The 23,298-nt window shown below is 46.6% G+C and overlaps 1 protein-coding gene and 1 long non-coding RNA gene across 9 annotated transcripts in view; both read left to right on the top strand.

Annotated features, from left to right (window-relative positions):
- The window catches only part of TEAD1 (TEA domain transcription factor 1), a 268,795-nt gene that overhangs the window by 109,538 nt on the left and 135,959 nt on the right, over positions 1 to 23,298 (top strand). The gene's annotated exons all lie outside the window — the stretch shown is intronic.
- LOC140614774 (uncharacterized) lies at positions 20,997 to 22,515 on the top strand. Its single transcript, XR_012015553.1, has 2 exons — positions 20,997 to 21,086; positions 22,250 to 22,515. It is a non-coding gene; the product is annotated as an uncharacterized lncRNA (long non-coding RNA).

The following is a 23,298-nucleotide window of genomic DNA, read 5'->3' as shown; positions in this document are numbered from 1 at the left end:
GGAGGATACTCCTGATCCTAGTTTAGCTCCTTCCTCTTTCTTAAACCACATCTGATCTGGGTCTGATGTGTGATTTCCTTCTTCCCAGGTTCTGGGAGGGTATTGCTGGGCCCCCTCTGGTAGTTTGAGTTGTGAGACATCAGCCTGCCCCTTCAATCCCCCCTTACTACAAAGTGGGGACTGCAGGGTGCCAGGGAGAGAAGTGAGGAGCCCCCTGCAGTCCCAGGCAGGCATGTTGGGGGTGAGGGTGAGCCTGGTGGGGGGATCAGCTTCCTTTCAAAGTCTGTTTCAGTCTGCTCTCCTGGGGCCAGCTGGGAAACCCAGCGACAGGAGGCATGGCCTGTCAGAAGAAGTGGGCCTGCCCTCTCTCTCTGTGTCAGATCAAAGACTGACTTTTCAGTCATTTAACACCCTAATGTGAGGATGTTTCTGAGATGGGACTGGGCTCCTGGTGGCCTGTGCCTGGGAACTGTGGGGAACGTGTGGGCCTGCATGCGCTCCGTGCGGGCCGCGGCGGGAGGGGAGCTGAGGGGAAGGCCAGTGCTTTTTCCAGCTGCTCTTTTAGAACCCGGGAGCTGGAGGGGTCTGGTTTCTTTTTTTTCTTTTTCTTTTTCTTTTTTTTCCTTTCTTTTCTTTCTTTCCTTATTTATTCATGAGAGACAGAGAGAGAGACAGAGGCAGAGGGAGAAGCAGGCTCCATGCAGGGAGCCCGATGTGGGCCTCGATCCCGGGATCCCAGGATCATGCCCTGAGCTGAAGGCAGGCACTCAACCGCCTGAGCCCCCCAGGCATCCCTCCTTGCTTTTCATACTGGAAGCTGCTGCCCATCGATGCCCTTACCCAAGTTCCAGTTCCGGGGGTGAGCAGCCTGGTTACAGCTGCTCCTACATGGATGTTCCCTCCTGTCCCGCAGATCCTGGGTTCCAGGGCACAGAGGTCATTTCCAGTTTGGCTTGTGCCTAGAATGACCACATATTTTAACGTCCAAACGGAAACACTTCAGAGAATAAAATGGGGCAGTATTAAGAATATGACACCAGGAAAGCAGAAATGAACTCGGACCTTCCCAGGCAAACCGAGGCATATGATCTTCCTCCCTGTGCTTTCACTTATAGCTCAGTTCTTGTGCTCCAGCCCCAACCCCACCTCCCCGCCAATTCCCCAGTTCCCTTGGCCTGGGTGACTTTGGGTGCCAGGGACTTAGAGATCTTGGTCCTTTGAGATTTGGTCTACATAACGGAAGCCTCAGGGATCTCCCACTTTGGAAGGCCCCAGCACAAGGGGAAACCTGGAAGTAAACACAGGAACATAGACCTGAATATCCGTGACTATTCAGAACCTCAATCCAGGAACTTTTTCAGTAGATTTCCAGTAAGTAGAATGGGTATGCCATAATTCACTATTTTTAATGTAAGCACTAACTTGTTTTTCACCTACATGTAGTCTTCCCTCTCCTGTAGCGTGAGGTGGCCTGCCGGTAATGTACAAATAATGAGAGAAACCTCCCGCTGAGAGCCTGTGGCCTCCAGTAGAGCTTGAGAGTTGGAGTCAGGGGCCTGACGCTCTGGGCTCCTGACAGGAGTGTGAGGGGAGCAGGGGAATAAGTGACTTGTTTATGCTGTGTCTGTATGGTTTCCACAGTTACAGAAGAGGGTGGGAGGGAACGGGAGCATCTGGGTCTCCCTGAGACCAGGCCAAATGGGGATTTAGGGAGAGAAGGTGTTCCTTTTTGAGAGTCGAGGAGGTGACGAGAGCTCTGTCTGGTGGCCTTCCCAGCCTGCTTGGGCTCACGTCTCTACCCAAAGCTGGCAGGACCCACATCGCCATGGGACCTCAGTGGAGAAGGTCTAAGGAGAGGAAATAGCTTTTCACTTGGTCCTCTGACTACGTCCTTGAGTCCCTGCCTCCCCCAGGTGACCTGGATCGCCTGGATTTGACCATTCTGGAGGGAGAAGTAGGCTTGCCAGATTCAGCAAATAAAAATACAGAGTACCCTGTTAAATTTGAATTTCGGGTAAAAACTAATTTTTTAGTGTAAGCGTATCCCATGCCAATGGTCGTATTTTATATGACTACCCTAGTTAGTAGGCCTGGCCAGAGTTTGCCGTCTTCTGGAACATGGTGTAATCATTCACAGTTCTACCTTCATTCAGCAGAATATGAACTTAGTAAACTCCAAGTGGGGTGTCAGATGCTGTTGTAGGCATGGGGGATATTCAGTGAGCAAAAGCCAACAGGAGTTCCTGACCTCATAGAGCTTTCATCCAGTGGCGGTGATAGAGAATAAGGAAAATAAGTATCTTAGGTGGCAAAAGTGGTAAAGAGGAAAATAAGGTGAGGAAGGGGAGATGGAAGTATGGGGGAGGGGGCTCACATCTGAAGAAGGGGATGGGGTTGGGGGAATAAGTCAGGCTGACATTTGGAGGAAGAGCATCCCAGGCCTAGGGCAGCATACACATCAAGCCCTGGTGTACCTAATGTGGCTGCGGAGCCATGAGGAGCCATGTGGCTGGAGTGGAGTCAGCGAGGGGGGAAAGCGTGGGAGCGGAGCCAGCGAGGTCAGAGGGCAGAGCTCAAGGGGGCCTGAAGGCCTCTGGAAGGATTTTGGTTTCATTCTGACCTGGAGAGGCCTTTGGAGGGTATTGAGCAGGATGGGGGTGTAATCTGATGAGAGTTGTTTTTTTTTTCATTCTGGTAGAGTTAACACACAGTGTTATATTGATCTGATGAGGTTTCAGTAGAATCACTCGTGGTTGTTGGAGAACAGACCCAAAGCTGGCTTGGGGTCCAGGTCTGTCACCCTGCCTGCAGAGATGGGCTGTGGGATTTGAAAGCTGCAGGTCATTTGGAATAAAAGGACATTGCTATGGGGGCACAGCAGCACTTGATAGGATCTTTGCCCTCAGTTCTCCTTTCTGTCTTCTCCATTTGAGGGAAACCTTCCTCCTAAATTAGGGGGAAGGATGTAGTTTATTGATGCATTTTTGCCAACCACTGTGTGATATACCTGGTTCCACGGACAGTCCTGTAATAGTTCTCATTAAGCTTTACTAAGATACTTGTTGGACACAGCTTACTTACACATCTCAAGTTCCACAGCCTAAAATAAATCTGTTTTTTGTCAGTGTTGAAGAAAGCCATTTTTCTTTGGACTAATTAATTTGAAATTTTTTGAGATCTTGAAGAATTTGAGAGCATGTCTTTTGTTTCCAGTCTCTGAAAAGAAAAGAGAAGAGTGAGCTGGCCATAATTAGTATGCAAATTTCTTCTGCTTTACCTGGCTGAAGTCTGAATTTGAAATGGGGGAAAAAAACCCAAAACTTAAAAACCCAACACATTTCACATTTACTATGAAAGCATATAAAAAGGCATATATGCAATTTATTTTTATAAAATATTTATGTTCTTTGGAGAAAAATACTGAGACTGTGAAAGCTTGACTTTTAAGTAAATAAGATCATTTTAAACGTCAGCCAATTTGGTGACGAGAGAATTCTAAAAGGGGTAGCAAATATTTTGTAAATCTCTTTAACAAGTCTGTTGACTTAAGACAGCATACTGGTCAGTTAACTTTGGCGAGTAATATTATTAATATTTAAAATTTTACATACATCCCTAGAATTTATTTGAGAAGATGCAAAAACACTTTTTTAAATGTATAGTGTAGACAGATACTTCAAATGTGAAAATGGACTATTTGGCCAGAGTTGTAAGACTATATCAAGTACTGGGTCGCTGTTTAAGACTAAGCAGACTTTTTTGGCTGTAAGAATACAGAATCTCAGGACTGACCACTGTAAAAAAAAGAAAAAAAAAAATCAGACACAGTGCAGTGAGTGGTAAAACACAGTGGTAAAACACAAAAAAACAAAATGTAAATTGTGCGATTAAAAAGAAGGGCATTTTAGATCAAGCCTATTTTAGCGATTTTAGGTGTTTGCTAAAATCCAGTGTAAACCTCATTAAGGTAATTCAATCCCCAAGCATGATATATTGAGATTTTTGCTGACCTCAGCTTGGAATTACAGTAGAGAAGTACTTCCACTGTAGGATTAGAAAGCCCTAGCAGTAGCATCTCTAACTGGAGGAGCTGGATATCTCTAAGCTCTAGTTTCCTCTCTGTAAAATGGGGGTCTTGAAACCTGCCTCGTGGAGAGGTTGTGCCAGTTAAGTGAGAAAAGTCGTATGGGATTTGTGGACAGAACTGGCACACAGCTTTCGGTGAGTGGTGCCCCGTTTCGTTTTTAGCGGCATTGCTGACAGACACCGTACAATCTATGCTATTTAATGATTTCCAAGGCCACCCAAGTTCAAGTTTTGGGCATGCAGCTAGCATCTTTGAATGCCTTGAGAGAGCGGGAGCAGACAGGGGAGTTTGGCTCACAATAGGTGGGAGGTGGGAGCTCAGAATCCTGCTGAATGTGCCATTACACTTGACATTGCCCTCCAGATGGCCCGTTCAGCCAGGTTGATAATTAGCTCCAACAGACGCGAGCTGAGAGTCTCCTGGGCTGCTCTTCTGCGGCGTGGCTGTGTAGTGAGAGGAGCACATGGCATCAGGGGGCCGAGCTGGCCTGGGATGTGCAGCCGGGCTCAGCTGGGCCGGGGCAGGCATTGCCCTAGTTGGGCCAGCCTGGGTCTCAGCTGGTGCACAGACACTGCCCCCACCCAGCGGGCTCACAGGAGCAGATGCACCCCCTGTAGGGGGGCTGTGGCCTCCAGCTGCTTTGCAGCCTCTGTCAGGCCGGGGCTGTTCAAGCCCTTGCTCTGCTATTTAAATCCATCATTGCTGGTGACTGCTTCCAGTCTAAGTGGAGGCAGTGTGTGTGTGTGCACGCTACAGGTTTCAGCTCATTACCTCTGCAGGGGCTCTGCGCAGCAGCAGGGTGCAAGAAAGGCCAGCCTGACGGCCCCCCGCGTTAGCCGCCAGGCCTCCAGACACGGTTGCTGAACCTGGGCCCCGAATTGGTGTCCTGCTGCCCCTACAGTGCCTGCCCTGCCTCAGTGGACTCTCTCTTCAAAGTAGAGCAAGAGGGCAGCCCGGGTGGCTCAGCAGTTTAGGGCTGCCTTTAAGTCCAGGGTGTGATCCTGGAGTCTTGGGATTGAGTCCCGCGTCGGGCTCCCTGCATGGAGCCTGTTTCTCCCTCTGCCTCTCTCCCCATCTCTCATGAATAAATAAATAAAGTCTTAAAAAAAAAAAAAAAAGCAGAGCGAGAACCTGGGATTTTGTTTTCTCCCAGCCTAAGGGTAATGTGACACTAGCTAGAGCTTGGACAAAGATGCGAACTCCTCCATCCTGGTTGAGTGACCTGGTGCAAGTCAGCTTACTGCTTGCGGTGTGTTTCCTCTCGTAACAGGCAGTGAATTATATATAGTGTGTCGTCTTCATCTCCACATCCCCTGGGTGTAGTAAGTGCTCAGTAAATAAAAGATTGTAAAATGGGGATGACATTGCCTACATTCCTGCCTGGGGCTGAGGAGGAGAGACAGTTCATGTGCTTGGATCAAACTGTGGCAGAGGGGAGTAAGGTGAGGACACTCTTATTTCTCTTAATTTCTGCTCCGTTCAGGTCCCCAATGTAAGAAAATCTCAGACACGCAGGACTTAAAAAAGAAACTCATCTGTAGCATATCTGCATTAACTAATTCAAACTTCTATGTTTTGCCAGTGGATCTTAACAGACTTCTCTTCAGAGAGGGTGCATAAATAGTAAAAGACACATGAAAAGATGCTCAGCATCACTAGCTATGAGGGAAGCCACCATGAGATAGCACCTCATACCTGCCCAGACTACTGTAGTCACGAAGGTAGATGCTAACAGGTGTTGGTGAAGAGGGGAGCAGCTGGAGCCCTCACGCACTGGCTGGTGGGATGTAAACTGGCGTAACCTCTCTTGGAAAACAGCCTGGCAGTTCCTCAAAATGTTAAACACAGGGTAATTCCACTTCTAGGTGTGTACCTAAGAGACGGGAAGACCTCTGTCCACACGAAGATTTGTGTGTGTGTGTGTGTGTGTGTGTGTGTGTGTGTGTGTGTGTGTTGATAGCAGCATCATTCTTACCCGCTGCGTGTGAATGCCCTGGTTTCAGATACGGACTGGCTGTTGGGACACGCTGTAGAGGTTTTCTGGGCATGGTTGCCCTCCTGTTGGGTCTGTTCTGTGGGTCTCCCGTAGGCCTCCATCATTGTAACTCTCAGAAAACAGCCTAAGTGTGGGCTGTGTTTTAAGAACATGAATTTTCAGAGAGTCTTTTGTAGGGTTTCTGTAGAAACCCTTATCAAGTGAAGGTATCTGGTGTCTCCCAGACTTTGGTCTCCAGCTTTCCTTGTAATCAGCAGGGGAGGACCACTTCTTGTTGTGATGTGAGTTGCTCTCAACACATCAGGCTTTTGAAGATGAATTCCTGGTCTGATGGAAGATTCTGGCAGTAATGGGATATCTCTGGAAGGTACTGATAAGGGCCTTGTCAGTTTCAGGAGTGGGCAGGTCCTTCTTACAGAGGTTTCTGGTGACTGGGACACCTGATCAGCAGGCTTTTTTCCTGGCCCTGACCGGTGATGGGTTTTAGGTGGGTGGGGGTGGAACATCTTAGATGTGCCTGTGAGGTTTAGGAGTCAATGAGTATCAGCCTCGAGGAAAGGGCTTCTTGATTGAGATTTGGGACCAATTTAAGCCAGTTCTCTAAGCAGTGATTTTCTCGCATTAGAGATACAAGTTCCTCCTATAATAAAACTATAATGGAGTAGGGGAAAATGTTTCCTTAATAACAGAATAAAGCGAGATCACCGTAGGCAGAGAATAGCAAGCATAAGGCAAGCGGCCTTTTTTTTTTTTTTTTTGGAGAACGTAGGTGAAATGTTTGTTGTATGCAGAGCAAGTCAAACTGAAATCTCTGCACGAACCACAGCATATAATTACAGAAACCTAAAGCTGAAGGAATAACAGGAATTCCAAAGAAAGAAGCAAGCTAGATGTGGGCTCTGCTGTTCCTGGAAACTAAGGATGGGGTGGGGGTTGCATTCAGAGGTGCCCCTGATGGGAGATATGGGGCTGCAGGGTGATGGGTGTGGAGCAGGTGCTCAGGCACTCCTCCAGGTGCATGGGGACTCTTTGAGATCACTTCACTGATTAGAAAGTTGTTCGGTGAGTACAGAAATCGGACAAAAGTGAGCGAGTATTTTTAAGGGAGATCTCTATCAGTCTTTGGTAGGTAAATAGTACTTCTCTGCTCTGGGCCTTTTTTCTCCAGGCAGCTGTCATTGAGTCCACATCTTTGGGGGAGGGGGCAGTTCTAAGAGTATTACAAGAGTAACCAGGAAAGGAGGGAGCTGGGGGGGGAGTTTAAAATGTACTCTATAAGTACTATGGAGCAAGTTTTGGCCCAGACATAAACATATAGGCAAATCTGAAAACTTGTTGATTTTTTTCTTTAATTTGCCACTTTTTGTTGTAAGCCTGTGTATATTCATGTTGTTGTGACAGGCACTGAAAAAGAAATAGGGAATTGTTCTCGGGAACCCCCAATGCACTGCTCTGTTATTTATTGATTTTTAAAGCTTTCATTTATTCATGAGAGACCCAGAGAGTGAGAGAGAGAGAGAGAGAGAGGCAGAGACACAGGCAGAGGGAGAAGCAGGCTCCATGCAGGGAGCCCGATGTGGGACTCGATCCCCGGTCTTCAGGATCACACCCTGGGCCAAAGGCAGGCACTAAACCACTAAGCCACCCAGGCGTCCTCTGGATTGCTCTGTTAAACGATATCCTGGCTTTAAAACATCAGGCCTGGATATGTATGGCCTAGCCGTTAGCCGAGCAGCTCTGGGCATGCTCCCCAGTCTCTATCTTTGAAATAAGGGCAGTTATAGTGAACACCTAGGGTTGCTGTGAGGACTAAATTAGATGTTTAGCGCAGGGCCCGCTGTCATGGCAGGAACGTGGCAAATGCTTAAGTGTTAGTTCCATTTATCTTGTATGTAGTTAGTTATCTTATCTGGTAAAAGTTATAATTGGGAATGTCTAGATTGAAGGTACGTACTCATTTTTGTTTTTCTTCTGGCTTTAACATCAGAAATAGTTGAAAAGCATAAGAAACAAAAATTGAATTTCTGGAAATTAATCGATTTCATATTTTGCCATATATTTGGTCAATTTTTTCCTGTGCCTATCCTATGTACATTTTACTTTGTATAATTCAACATTGAGATCCTAATTTAGATTTTTTGAAAATCATTGAAAAAATCTATAAAGTCATTTAAAAAATTTCCTAGAATATGTGTATCTCGGCACGTGGAATATTTTATTCATCCATTTGCCCCCTCCCTCTCTTTTTTAATAGCCATTAAAGTAGTTTTGCCCTTCTACAAGTAACCAAAGTGAATGCTCTTGAGTAAAACGTGATTATTTCTTTAGGACTAATTCCAAGAAGTGGAATGGCATGGTTAAAGAGTAGACTGTTTTCTTTAAGAGCTATATGATAATATTGCCAAACTAGCTATGTTCACCTCACTAAAATAGTAATGGAATGCTCACTTCCCCGGTCTATAATCAGTGCTGGATGTTTAATTTTTTAAATGTCTTTGCTATTTTGATTCGTAGAAAATACCTTCTTTTGCTAATTCAGCTTGTACTTTTGTTGTTACAGGCGAGCTTAAATTATTTGTATATGTTTGCAGTGCGTTCATATTTTTCATAAATTATCTATTTCATATTTTCCCTAATTTTTCTGTTACAGTATCATTTCCTTATTAATTTGTAGGATGTTGACCCTTTTTATGCATGTTGCAGATATATTGAGTTTGGCATTTCAACCCCTCCACCCCCTTAAGCATTTTTAGGTACCCACTAACATGGTAAGGTAAGATTTGGTTAGGAAAAAGACATGTGGGATGTGAAATAGGAATGCAAAGAGAACTAATCTTGGATGACTTATTTATTCAAACCCAGTGATTATGTTGCATTGTTGTAGATGGGACTCCTGCTGAGCACCCAACATCTGGAGCTTAATTTCCAATTGTCTTTTCACTGAAATATTCAGAAGCCTTGCTCGCTGGGAAAATCAGGACTCAGGATATTCCCTAAAGATATCCCAGGTATATGTGCCATGCATTGCTTTGAAGAATTGGTTTGGGTTGACTGTAGGATCATGGAAGCAGATCTCATTCTTAAGGCTCTGGATTAAAATGCCCATGACTTTCGGTTTACCCTAACCCATCTTAAACTGGTTTGTGTTCACCAAATCTGATGGGAAACAGCTGTGGGATGGTGGTAAGGGCTTGGAACCAGTAGTTCAAATCCTACCTCTTCTTATCAGCTGTGTGAACCTGCACCTTGTCACATGGTGTTCCGATTATGTAATACTGCTTAGCCTCAGTTTCCTGGGTTTGCTGTGTTTGTGAAATGAATGATATATATGATCCACTTGGCATGTCTTAAGGATCCGGTAAATGCTTGTCAATTATTTTTTCTCCTCCCACCAGACCACAAGCTTTTTTAGGCCTAATTTGTGCTGTATGCATCTCTGTATCCTCATGCATATGGTGGTCCCTTTGGGATTACCTGAGTAGCAAATGAGGGCGGGTGTGGGGTGAGGCAGTTTATAGAAGAGTAAGTGCTCTCTGAAGAGTCAGAATTGACTTTGAAACATTCTCTGCATATTACTTTTCTCTACCTATGTGAAAATATAAAAAGCACCTCTTTTAGGATAATCAAGGTTCACCAAGTTGGGAGTGTCCTGCATTATTTGGGGCTTAGTGTACTCCCTTCGGGATTTGTGACAGGTCCTTTCTAAGTTAGGGCCAGGGCAACCGTGCTGATTGCTCCTCTTCAGGAAGGCCTTCTGACCTTGAGCATCCCCCCTGTGTGTGGCCCACTGGCTGCCTGTCAGGACCTAATGGGCCAGAGTGGGCCGCCAGGACCCAGCCAGGCCTGTAATTGCTCCCACTCATGACAGAGCAGAGCTGCTCCTACAACCCACTGGGAGCGCCCGAGCAGGTGTGCAGATACATAATAGGCCTCCCTGCCAAGGCCGCAGCCCGTGGAAACTGCCTGAGAGGCCAGGTGCTAGAACATGTCTCTGGGCTGTGACTTTTTCTGGTGCTTTTTCCCTACTACTTCTGATCAGGAGAGGAAATCTGGTGAGTGGTGTAGATGCATTCCCCTCTGGCCAGATTCAGTCTCCCAGAAGCTCTGTAAGGGGGGTGGCAGTGCTGCTTTGTATCAGTTTACCAGGCCTGCCATGACAAAGGGGACTACAAGCAGGGTAGCTTCAAACCCCAGAAATATATGGTCCCCCAGTTTGGAGGCTGGACGTGTAAAGTCAAGGCGTCAGTAGGGCCAAGCTCCTTAAGGCTCTAGGGAAGAATCTGTTGCATGCCCTCCTCTAAGCCTGTGTGGTGTCACTGTCAGTCCTTGGCTTCCCTTGTCTTGCAGCTGCACCATTTTGGTCTCCACCACCCTTGTCACATGGTGTTTGCTCTGCCTTCTTATAGGGTTACCAGTCCTTCTGCATTAAGGGCTCACTCCACTCTGCTGTGACCTCAGCTAATCACATCTGCATCCATCCTCTTTCCAAGAAAGGTCAAATTCCGAGCTGCTGAGGGTTAGGACTTCAACATAACTTCTTTTGGCGGGTGGGGAGGGAAGACACAGTTTAATCCATAACGCTTATGTTGTATATAAGGATGGAAATTTAAAGAGGATCAGTAATTTGGCCACAGTCACAATTGGGAAGTGTTGGAATCAGGATTGTAACCCAGGTCACTTTGACCCTGAAGCCAGTTAATTTTCTTTCCACTAAACTCGGGTACATCGCAATCACTTGGAGAGCTAATAAGCACAGAGGCTTTGGCTCTCCACGGACCAGCAATAATCATGCTGTCTTGGAACTGGTTGGAAGTGCAGGTTCTCAGGCCCTGCCACAGACCTGCTGAATGAGAACAGGCAGTTAACGTTCCCAGGGATTTGGGTGTACACACTCAGATCCAGTGAAGCACCTGGCTTGGGGTAGTGCACTGCGATACCACCCTTGACCATGTATTAAAATTATTTGAGAAGCTCTGAAATAAAGCACATGAACAAAAACAAGGACAACAGCCTTGTCCCGGCCGGGCCGCTTAATCAGATCTTTGATGAGGCAGTGGGCATTGCTTCTTCAAAAAACTGCCTGTACAGTTCTGATCGAGTGCGCGACTTGAGAACCAGTTGGGCCTGGAGGTGCTCATTTCTGGAACAGTGTCCAGGACCTTCAGTACTACAGTTGAGAAGTCTATCTGTGTAGGGTTATCTTTTTAATTCCATAATAACACATAAACGTGGTGGGGAGGAGATGTATTTCAGGGAATGCAAAATATTAGACCAAAGAAAATCACACCGCTTTGCTTTTCTGACTTCTTAGAAATACTGTTTACTGAGACCTGGAGCTCGCGGGGAGCATGAAAGGTGTATGGAGATAGCCACATAGCAGGCAATTTAACTCTGTTAAATTGAAAAAGGACATAGAAAAACAGCATGGTTTGTCTTACAGAATTTTGTCATTTACGGAAAATTCCTTGTATTACTTTAGGGTACAAGGGAAGGTAGTAGAGGTAGAAAGGGCTGCCCAAAACGCCGATGTAAGTCTTGATCTATCAATGAACATGGGGATCCCTGGGTGGCACAGCGGTTTAGCACCTGCCTTTAGCCTAGGGTGTGATCCTGGAGACCCGGGATTGAATCCCACATCGGGTTCCGGTTCATGGAGCCTGCTTCTCCCTCTGCCTGTGTCTCTGCCTCTCTCTCTCTCTCTCTCTCTCTCTGTGACTATCATAAATAAATAAAAAAAAATTAAAAAAAAATTATCAATGAACATGAGTGAGTTATCAGAAGTTTTGAGACTAAAGTGTGACTAATTCTTAACTACTTAAAAACTAGAGGTTTTGCTCTCGTGATGAGGGGAGGGATTGGTACTCTGGCGATGACCTTTTTGGCTTTAATCCTTCACCACAGCAGTTCTGGAGAAGGAAGGTGACCATGTTCAGAGCATCCTGCTCCTGCCTTCCCTTCAGACTCTGTCTCCTCATTCCTTCTCCCCCTAGCTGATCTCTGGAAAGTTGCAGAGTGTGGCGGGAGAGCCCAATTCAACTTGGGGTTTTAGTTTAGCATGCCTGCAAGTCCCCTGACCAGGGTTCTCCGAGACAGTGGGACCCTCTTCATGGACAGTGCTGGCGTCCTTTTCTTATCGCTTGGACTCGTTGACTTTTGTGCCGCATTTTGCATCCATGATGCCCGCCCGCTCCTCCTGACAGGCTCTCCTTCCTTGAATTCCACCTACATCTTCAGTGCTTTCTCTGTCGTCTTTTACTGGACCGACTTTCTCTTCTTAACTCCACTAACTGAATATCTTCAGGGTTTTATTCTCCTCTTTCTAGGAGTTTCCTCCACTTGGCCAACTTGACTACTATCTTTATGCAAAGGACAGCGGTTTCCCTGCCAGCTGGATGTCCCTTTGTTTGCAAGATGCTCCACACACTCAAAATGGAACCCACCAACTTCTCTTGCTTGTTTTCCAACTATCTTTTTTTGGTGTCAGTGTGTTGTGCCATCTGCCGTTTGTCCAGGCCCCTGGTCCTTGAAACCTCCTGGTTAGCTCCACCATTTGATTTTACCCTGTGGGGATATTTGTTCAGTGCCTGATTCCTCCATTCCTTGTTGGGACGTCTTCCCCTTGTCCATCTTCCTTGCCATTCCTGCCCGTCAGTCCTAATTGCCTGATACCCGATGAGCCTCTAACTATGCTTTCTGTTATTGCCGTAGAAGTTAGGATTCTTCTCCTCCTTCTCCTTTCTCCTCTTCCTCCCCCCCCCCCCCCCCCGCTGTGTGTGTGTGTGTGTGTGTGTGTGTGTGTGTGTGTGTGTATGACCTTATTTTTTTGCATAAAATGTAAACTCTACCTATATTCCCACTTTTATCTTCCACTGTCACCTTGGTGGCCTCAGTCTCCCCACACCATTCTCAGCTTTGCCCACACTTGCCCTCTGCACCCACACTCTGTGATCGGCATATGGGAAGGCCCCGGAAGTCAGCTGGCTGGAGACCATGCATGCCTGTCCTCTGGGCAGTCTGTTGCCCGCGGCCTAGCCACGCTTTTCATATCTTTGAAGCCTCCTGGTTCCAGTTCCATTTCCACCAGGCCTTCCCTGAGCACGCTCCCCTCCCTGGATTCCTCCCTCTTCCCTTCCGACCGGAGGGGTACGCATCTTCTCCAGCACCTTTCCAGGAACTGGTTCCATTCCACTCGTCCTTGACTTTTCCCTTGTAACCTGACCGGTGTGTTCTGTTCACTCGGCCTGGAAGCTCCCTGAGGGCGCGGCTCGATGGCGGTTCTGGGGTGTTCTGCAAGGGGTGTGTGGGCTGAGATGTGCGCCTGCGTGCCCCCCGCCCCCTGCAGCACACGCAGCGGGGCCCTCCTCTGCACACAGTGGAAACCCGGTGCCTCCTGGTCCAATAAACGCAGGGAGGAAATTGGAGCCCGTGGTGGGTATATTTATTTAAATATGTAAACCAAGCGTGACTACGACGCGTATGCCAAAAGTGTAAAGTTCTCATCTGTAATTACCAATTAAAAAAAGCACTTTGTATTTACAGTCGAGTCTGGCGCCCGACCAGCACTTGTTTCTCCTTCTTTGGTACAAATGTTATAAAACCTTGAATGCGCCGTTTCCGTGAAAGGAGCACGGACTTCTGCGGAGGTGGGGATTGATGGCGGCGGCTCGGGGCTGCCGTCCGCCCTGCTGCCCGCCTCGCCTCCCCTCTCCCCACCGGCCCACCTGGAGAAGACCAAAAAAAAAAAAAAAAAAAAACCTGGCATCCTGCTCGCGGCTCCCATATCAAAGTAGAGAGGTTGGAAGGTATCCGTTAGCTCGCTCAGGTGAAGTTTGAGGTGGCGCACCAGGCCCCCGTCCGTCCGTGAGGGCGCTGAAATCCGACTGAAGAGGGGTGTGGAAAGAAAACAACCAGTACGTATTTACCTGACGTCTGCTTGCTGGTTTTCCCCCCTGCCCACCTTGGCTATCAAATTAGAAATGTCTGGCCTAGTCCATAGAGCACGCGACTCTGGACCCCAGGGTTGCAGGTTCAAGCCCCACAATGGGTGTAGAGATTAGTTAAAAATAAAACCTGGAAAGAGCGACAGAAAAACACACCAGGGATCGGTCTCCGTGCTTTATGGATATCAACTCATTTAAATTTCACAACAGTTCCGTGACAGGGATACTCTCATTATCCTCATTTCACAGAGAAGGAATCCTGGGCACAGAGCTGTTTGAGGGGCTTGTGCGACGATCACATGTTCAGTTCAGGGCAATTATTTTTAAAAAGATTCTTCACAGTGACTGTTTTTTTTTCAGTAATTATCAAAAGGACTAAATGTTTCTTTACGCCAATCAGACGTCCAGTTCTACGAGTTTTATCACTATTGATCACTCGGCTTCCTTTTGATGGTTTTGGCCGCACCATATTTCTCTCTTAAGGTTGGCAGCAGCTGTCTGTGTGTGTCTGTAGTTCAGCAGTGCTTTATGGTTTATAAGGGCTTTTTCACAATTACCTCCCTTGGTCCAACAGCCCTAGTGGGTTGAGTTATTATTAATTTCCATTTGACAAGTGAAATAAGGGGCTTAGAGAGACAGAGACCGGGCTGTGACTTTGACACGATTAGGACGCTGGAATCTGAACCCAGGTCCTCCTAATCCGTTGCTCTTCCCGCACCAGCTGCTGCTTGTAACTATCATAGGGGAGGTCCTATCATCTCTATGTGCTTTTCTTGATGTGCTTTGCTCTTGTAACCTGGATTTAAAATGTCTTTTTAGCCATATCCCAAGCCTGTGAGGTAGACGGTGGACGTAGGGGTTTGAGAATGCAGTCTTTCTGAAAGAGGGGATATAATCATATGCCACGAGGCATTTTTTTTCCCCCTATTTTTCTTTGGTGCCTAAAGATTGAAAGTTCAGTGGGGTTTTTCTTGATGTCTTTGGACTAAGACACCTCAGGGGAATACGTGCCTAATGCTCATAATTAAATATAGTTTGAAAAAAGGGAGGGCTCGCAGTTTTACCCACACAGGCCTACAGAATTGGGTCAGAGGCCTTTAAGGAGACACTGGAAGCTGGAGAGCCCAACCGTATGTAAATACCCAAGTCTGAAGGTGATTACCTCCTGTACTTCCAGAGCTAAATAATCTCCTCTACAAAAATACTGCTGTCACCCCCCTCCCCCCCCAGAATGAAAGAGAGTTCTGGGTTTCAGTCCATTTCTACCACTTAGCTTTGTGATCTTGTATCAATCACCCAACTGCTCTAGACCTCAGTTCAGTTCTCGTAGGAGCGCGCCATGCGCTAGGGTAGGTGCTCCAGATGGAAATGGAAATGAAATAAGGTCTCTCTCTCTCAGAGCTCCCAGGCCAGAGCTGGAGACTGCCAGGAAACACAGCGATGTTCCTGCTGTGCTGGAGATAGGCCCAGGGGCCTGAAGAGGTGGTGGGAGGTCATAAGCCATGAGGTAGGGCTGAGTGTCAATGAGGGAATGTTGCCTAATGTGTGGAGTAAAGCCCGCTTTCCTCCTCTCCCTGCACTGCCCCCCCCCCCCCCCATTATTTGCCCATAGTATCCCTCCTTGACTTCTGTGTTTAACCTATAGATGGGAACACTAGGGAATGTGATAAACACTAATGATGCTATAAAAAGGAGGAAGAGCCTTGGGAGGCTTGGTGTGCTCCTCTGGGAGTACTGTGGGTCATCAGATCCCCAGTTCCCCCAATATGTGCCCCAGAGGACCATGTACTTCTCCTAGCACAGGGCTAACCTTATAGGGTGAGAAATACCCTGAGCAGAGGACTGTGTCCCACACTGGCCTAGGAACCCCTTGCTCTGGAGTCTGTTACAGCTCTGCTTCTCAGTATCAGCGTGGTACCTGGCACAGAGCAGGTGGCCGATAGATTCTGTTGAGCATGTGGTTGGGTGGGTAGGTAGATGGAGCTTGCTGGAAGCACAACTGGAAGGGCCAAAGGGAAGAGGCTGATGAATTGAGAAGAGGTGAGATGCCCTTGAGCAGTGGCTGATGAAATTTAACCCAGGCTGGGAGGGGCTTGGGTTAGAGCCTTATTCAAAGGCTGCAAAGCAAGAATTTAACTCCTTGGTTTCACAAGAAAAGACAGAGTGTGTCCCAGAAATGGTTTGATTTGACTATTAGGTCTAATGCCTGCAGTTTGTCCTTTAGTGGAAGCTTCTCAAGTTTGAGTTGGTGCCTGGTATGAAAGGGCTACAGGGGAGAGACCTGGGCTCCTGGGTTGGGGAGACACAGGATGGGGCACATCCCCACTCAGCCTGAAAGTCTAGGCCTTTTCTGTTGTGTGTGTGTTTTTTTTTTTTTTTTTTGTGAATTGGGCTGAGTGGGGTAGGCACTAGAGCCTCTGGTAGTTTTATTTATTTTTAAGATTTTATTTCTTTATTCATGAGAGACAGAGAGAGAGAGAGAGAGAGAGAGAAAGAGGCAGAGACATAGGCAGAGGGAGAAGCAAGCTTCATGCAGGGAACCTGACGTGGGACTTGATCCTGGGTCTCCAGGATCACACCCTGGGCTTCAGGCGGTGCTAAACCGGTGCACCACCGTGGCTGCCCGACTCCAATAGTTTTAATCCCACTTTTAAGGAAAAGAGTAACTTCATGGAGGCTTTAATTAATAGCTACAATATTCTTGAATATCTGCCATAGGCTAAGGACTGTAGTAAACACTTTAATTCACTGATTTCTCCAAGTAACTTTCTGAGGTAGATTTTAGTGTCCTTACTTTGCAGATGTGCACACGGAAGGTCCTAAGTGGTCCCTGCTGAATAGCTCGTGAAGTTGGAGCCGTGGTTTTGAATCTGAGCCTGTTTGCTTCCAAAGTTCATGCTCTTAAATGGATGGATTCCACGGATGCCGGGTGACTGGACTTTCCTGAAGATGTTTATGTGCATTGTCACCACAGAGTCAAACTGAAAATCATATTATTGTATTTCATTCAGAATCATAACCTGCCTTAATCCACAATCTGCCTCAGATAATGAAAGTGGGTGGCTCACAGGCTGTATTGATCCATGCTTCTGACTAGCAAAAAAAAAAAAAAAAAAGACAACCATTTGGTTTCTGTTCTGGGGAGGCAGAATGGATCACACAATAGCTTGGTTGAGTTTGACATTTACTTAATGTAGATACATTTAGTGTAAGCTGAAATTAGGCAGAGGGCTGGGGTAGGCCCTCGGGGGTTGCTGTGGAGTAAGTAGAGGCAGTTACCCTCGGCTCTCCTCATATTTCACGCTTGACTTTAAATATTCGTGAAGGGAACATAGATCTTTGGTTTTAACTGGATGTAGCTCAAAGGTCAGCCCTTCAGAACAGATCATTTCAGTCTCAGGGCACCAATTTTAACCTCCAGAGAAGAGACCACGTTTGAGGCAGCCAGCTCGATGGTAGAGAAAATCCATCAGTGCTAAGCAGATTACAGTTAAGTTTTTTGTTGTTGTTATTTGTTGAGTGTCCACAATGTGTGGGTCTTACAGATAGGAAATGACTATGGGTTTTTGTTGTTTGTTTTTGAGACCTAACCGGTCACTTTTTTTTTTTTTTTCCACGGGAGGGAGGTAATCCCCAAGAAGGGTAGATTTATCTATTTCCCCTTGACTTGATGAGCTTTGTTTTCTTTATAATTAAGTGTACAAAATCAAATATGTCGTTTAAAACAATCATGTGTCCCCTTGCCCCTCCCCCTCCCCTTTCTCCCTTGACCCTTCATCCGCCTAGTTCAGTCTTGGCTCTGGACAGGGAGGGAGATAACCCCTTAGGAAAGTGCCCGGCACATGGTGGAGGCCAAGGCGGTGCCTGCCTCCCGGAGAGGGACTGGTGGCCAGGTGCTGCTTGCCCGGGTCAAGATGAAGAGAATGCACTTCTGTCATTTCTTCAGGCATGTAGCAAACCCAGCCGGGTCTCAGGTATTCCAGATATGAGCGATGTGCCGATTGCGCAAGGCTGGAAGCATTGCTCACTCGGAGATACAGAGGCCTGCCTGCCCCGAGCCCTTTGTTCTCCTGGTTGAAAGCAGTTAATTAGCAACTGTCTCCATAGCAACTACCTCATAGTCCAAAAACATTGTCTAGTTTTTCAGTTTAGCTTATCACACTGTTTACCTGAAGGGCTTTTCACTGCTCTGAGTCTCATTTGAGTTGGCGGCGTGCCTGTTGGAGAAGTGAATTGTCAAGATAGAAAAAACACCATGGTAGCCAGAAGCCGGGGAGCCCTCTCCCTCACACACGACCAATGTGGGCTCCGGATTCTGTGAAAACAGAAGTTGGGAAGGCCTAGCATTTTCACCTGGGCTTTTTTTTTTTTTGGCCAGAAACCTGCCACTCTCTCCAGCAGGCCCTGAATTAGGAGGCTGCCCACCCCTTTCCCTGAGAGGCTTTCTGAGCTCTTTAATATCCCCTGTTTACAGCGTGTGTCTGTTATTAGTCATCTCGAAACCCCGGGTGCTCTCAGTACGTTCGAGGAAATTTCACTTCCCTGAGGGTCTTGGCATTTCTGAAGGTCCTTGGATGAAGGATTATGAGGCGCCCTGTGAATTAGTCAGGGCGGCTTTGTCTTTTAGTCCTAATGAGGAAGGAAGGGCTTCTCCCTCTTACCTGTGGCCGAGGTGGTTGAAGTCAACCCTGTGGGAGCAAAAGAGGACGTCAGGTGGCTCGTTGGTGAATAGGAAGGGGATACTAGGGCTTTTCATCAGCCGGGCAACAAAGAGAATAATTTTCGTGGCTTTTGTCGAGGGAATGCCACTGTGTGGGCCGCAGTGTTGGGACTTTGAGGAGCTTTAGCTCACACCCACAAAGGGAAGGTGGGAGGCGGGTGGGGAGGAAGTCCGCACTTCCTGAGGGCCTGCCGTGTCCCTGTCACAGAGCCAGGTCTTTCACAGAGTGGGGTCCCCTGTGCCCCTCACAGCAATCCTGCAGACTGCGTTGTACTATCAGTACGCCAAGGACAGGAGAAATCACTGTTCGGAGTTGTCGCCTGCCCAGGATTGTGGAATGCCAACCCTGGTCTGTTGGTTTACAGGGCACAAACTCTGGCCTTGAAGTCAAGCCACATGATGGATGCAGGCCTTCCTTGACGTGGGATCTGGTGGTGAGGCTTTGCCCATACCTGGTGAAAGACCCAGTTAGCTGGTGTACATCACACGTTGCAGTTTTCTGGGAGACTAACTGCCCGAGGGGGCTGGCTAGAATATGCTGGTGCATGTGTGTAACCAGATGTCTAAGTGACATCCAGAAAAATCATGAAGCCTGGGTTTTTCATGAGCTTTTCTTGGGTCCAGTGATAAAGTAGTGGAATTTTATTTTCAGGTACATGTCCCAGAGCTTAGGTACCTAGGGAAATGTTGTTCTCTTCAAATTATTAATCTGGAAAGACTGTGCCTTAGGATGTTTCCATTCTTCCAAGCTTTTAAAGGGACCTATGTGGGAGAGAGAGTGCTTTCCAAGCTTGTGATGTGTGGCTTTGAATTCAGTTCAACGGAGTATTGTTGGGCACTTAACTCCCATAACTGTGGGCTGAAGAGTATGGCTTTTCTCTCATGGTGATCACTTGGACCTAGCATGGAATCATGAAGAACAGCTCACACCACGTGGTGTATCTTTCCCTGAAAAGCTTATTAGACCCACAGAGTAGAAAACTGCAGTTGATGTGGAGCATAAACAAGGCACCTTATATGATTTTTAATCACATCTACTTTGTCAAAAATAGAGACGTTTCCTGGGTGCTGAATGCAAGGACTCTGATTCTGAAGTGCAGCTGGTTTAATGCCTCAGGGTGATGAACGAGTAGGAACATGGGAGATCATTTCCTGGCGGTTGTCACTGGACATTTGTATGGAGTCCTAGTGGAGATGACAGGAAGCTTGGAGAGGGTGAGCGAGCTTGATGTGGGCCTGATTCAGAGTCCAAAAACCCTGCCCAGACTGGAAAGTGAGTCCATCTAAGAAAGAGTATACTTTATTTATTTTTTAAAGATTTATTTATTTATTTGAGAGAGAGTGGATGGGGGGGGGGGTAGATAAGCAGACTCTGTTGAGTGGGAAGCCCGATCCGGAGCTCGATCCCAGGACCCTGGTCTGATGCCCAATCGACTGAGCCACCCAGGTGCCCCAAAAGAGGATATTTTATTTATTTTATTATTTTTTTTAAAAGAGGATATTTTAGAGGGGAAACAGTACTCAGAAGTCCCAGTGTGGATGGTAAACATGTGACTTGGCAGTACCGCGTGAGTTTTGTTGACCGTGAGATGAGAAAAGTTCATAGACGGGACCTGTGCAGAAATGAATGTTGTCTCAGGCTTTGTTGATAGAAGAGAAGAGGATGGCCACCATAGTAGACGATGCTTGGAGTTGGGTGCTCTGCTTTCTTTCCGTTGTCCTCCCTTCCCTCCCCCGGCCCGTCCTTCCTGTGTATTCTGTGCCAGGCACCTTTCCATGTGCTGAGGATAAAAGCAGGCTGCCTTTAAAGTGAATGTAGACGTTGCAGACCTTGTTCAGAGGATGATAAAGAGAATAAGAAACCACATGCTGCACAAAATTATCAAAGGGATTGAGGGTATTTGGCCCTGCTTAGAAAAGACCCTTCAAGACAGGAGAGTTGTTTTCAAATATGTAAAAGATGCTTTTGTGGGTCAAGAGGAAGCGGTTTTGTCCTATAGGCCCTGAGTTTAATGGAATCAGTCAAATTTTGGCTTAGTTATAAAAATATTATTTTCTAGGGGCACCTGAGTGGCTCATTCGGGTAGGCTTCCGATTCTTGATTTCAGCTCAAGTCATGATCTCAGGGTCCTGAGATTGAGCCCCACTTCCAGCTCCATGCTGGGTGGGGGTGGATCCTGCTTAAGATTCTCTTTCTCCTTCTCCCTACCCTCCCCTTAAATAATATTTTCTAATCATCTTACAAAGGTGGGACTTAGGCTTCTATTTTAGAATACAGGGAGAAGTGTTCAAGCAGGGATCAGATGACCCTCTGGTGGTTTGCCGTGCAGATCAAATGATAAAGTGAGTCTCCTTTAAAATTTCTAGTCATAAAAATGTTGTCCTAGAGCGGGCCTGTTATCTGCCCGGGAGAAAAATGCTAGTGGTGAAGGAAGATGTGTATCACAGTTCACAAGACTACTATTTTTTACTGCTTATTTATCTCTTTGGGGAGGCAGCTGAATATGATCCATTGAGAAACATTGGACATTTGTTGTTTTTTAAAGAAAGATTGTATTTATTTATTTATTTGAGAGAGGGGGGTGGGAGAGAGAGCGAGAGCCTGCTCGTGCACATGAGCAGGAGGAGGGGCAGAGGGAGAGGGAGACTCGTCTCCACTGAGCAGGGAGCCCCATGCGGGACTTGATCCTGAGACCCTGGGACATGACCTGAGCCGAAGGCAGGAGCTTAATGGTGCTTAACTGACCAAACCGCCTAGGTGCCATGAGAGACACTGGACATTTGTAACTGTAGTTTATGCAACAGGCACTATTTATTGCAGGAGGATCCTTTCCCTCAGAATCATAGCACTGGGCCAGTTCGTGATAGTTGTTAAGTCATAATTACATGCTATGGGGGGGGTCTTCATTCTTCTTTTGAGTCTAGGAGGAAAGATCATGTTAACATATATCTTGGCTATTTTAAAAGCACTACAGTGATTATGTAAAACAACCTTTTATGTAGAACCATTCAAGTTGGGGTCTTAGGTCTCTCCATAACGAGTTTGTCCTTTTTATTTTCAAAACGCTCTGTCCTAAAGATAGTACAAATTTCCATGCATGATAGATGGAATAATTATCTTTTTGCTTTTCATAGTTATTTACCATTGTTTTGAGACTATCTCGGGAGTTTCCGAAATTGAGACTATGTCTGCAAAATCAAGTGTTGAGTGATTAGATAAAGATAAGCAGTTATAGAAACTTGTTGAACCATCGATTCACCTGTACCATCTGAAAAATTGATCTATTTAAATTAAGTTAGTTTTACAGCTCTGTTTGGTGTTTCTGTAGGTTGATTTTAGATTGTTTTATGGAATTTCTTATATTCTTTCACTAGGAATTCTGCAGCCTGTGCTTTAATTCCTGAATTGACAGACTGGTTTAAAAATTTGAGGGTCTGTGTGAACTGCTCACTGATCTGTTTACAGTGGTAGCACTTTCGTGTTTGTTTTTCATTTTTTTTTAAAGATTTATATTTATTCATGAGACCGAGAAAGAGGCAGAGACCAAGGCAAAGGGGCAAACAGTCTCCTCACAAGGAGCCCAGTGTGGGACTTGATTCCTTGACCTGGGATCACACCCTGAGTCCAAGGCAGAGCTCAACTGCTGAGCCACCCAGGCGTCCCCACTTTCATGTTTGAATGTGATCAGACCTGCCCCTGATACTCATGAAACCTGAAGCAAGAGAAGTGGACACTCCTATTCCGTGTGTCTAGATATTTGAAAGTCATAAATCAAGGTAATAAAATTATTTTCTCATCTCCTTCTTTGATAAGTATACCATCGTGATAACTTGGAACCACAAAGTTAGGGGCCTGACCCCTTTGCGTCCCAGCCCTGGCTTATGTGGACACCCCAGACAGCACAGGCAAAGCCTCCTCCACTCCCTGCTCCCCCAACCAGCTGCACCTTACCCATTCCTTGGTCCTAAGGGTACATGCACTAGTGACCCAAGTGTCCTTTTGGGGCCACACTCAGGGAAGTAGTCTGTGAAGGCCCAGAATGTGGAATGGGGATCTAGTCTGGGAATTGCAAAGCCATGGGTCCTTGCTCCATGGTCCAGAAGGTAATCCTGAGCAGCTGTGCCCATGACCTTCAGAGATTACCTGGAGAGGAAGAGGCTGGCTGACTCGGAGGACCAGAGCAGGGCCCTGTAAGCCTCCAGCTCCAGCCAGACCCTCCGGCCTGGGTCTAAGGACAGTACTGAACATGGGTGAAAGCATGACCGATTTCTAACTGACTTGCAAGCTTCTGAGCTTGAAACTGGTTACGACTGAGTAGCGGGTTGGCCTAAGTAATTTTTGCCATTTAACCTTACAAATGATCTAAAGATGATGGCCTGAGAGTGGAGGGAAAAAAAATAGGTGAGATCGTCAGGTCAGATCTGAATTCTGTCATTTTTTAGTTTGTAGCACGTGGACATGTCTTTGAAATCCCTACAACAGTGAAATTGCCTGTAAGAATTGCAGGTCGTATTGAACAATCAAACGAATTGGTGGGTTGGCTCCCATAGGCAA

This window comes from Canis lupus, chromosome 23 (assembly GCF_048164855.1).
Source record: "Canis lupus baileyi chromosome 23, mCanLup2.hap1, whole genome shotgun sequence".
Classification (NCBI taxonomy): Eukaryota; Metazoa; Chordata; class Mammalia; order Carnivora; family Canidae; genus Canis; species Canis lupus.
Note: the sequence above shows the minus strand (reverse complement) of the source record. Positions and strands in the feature narration are given on the sequence as shown.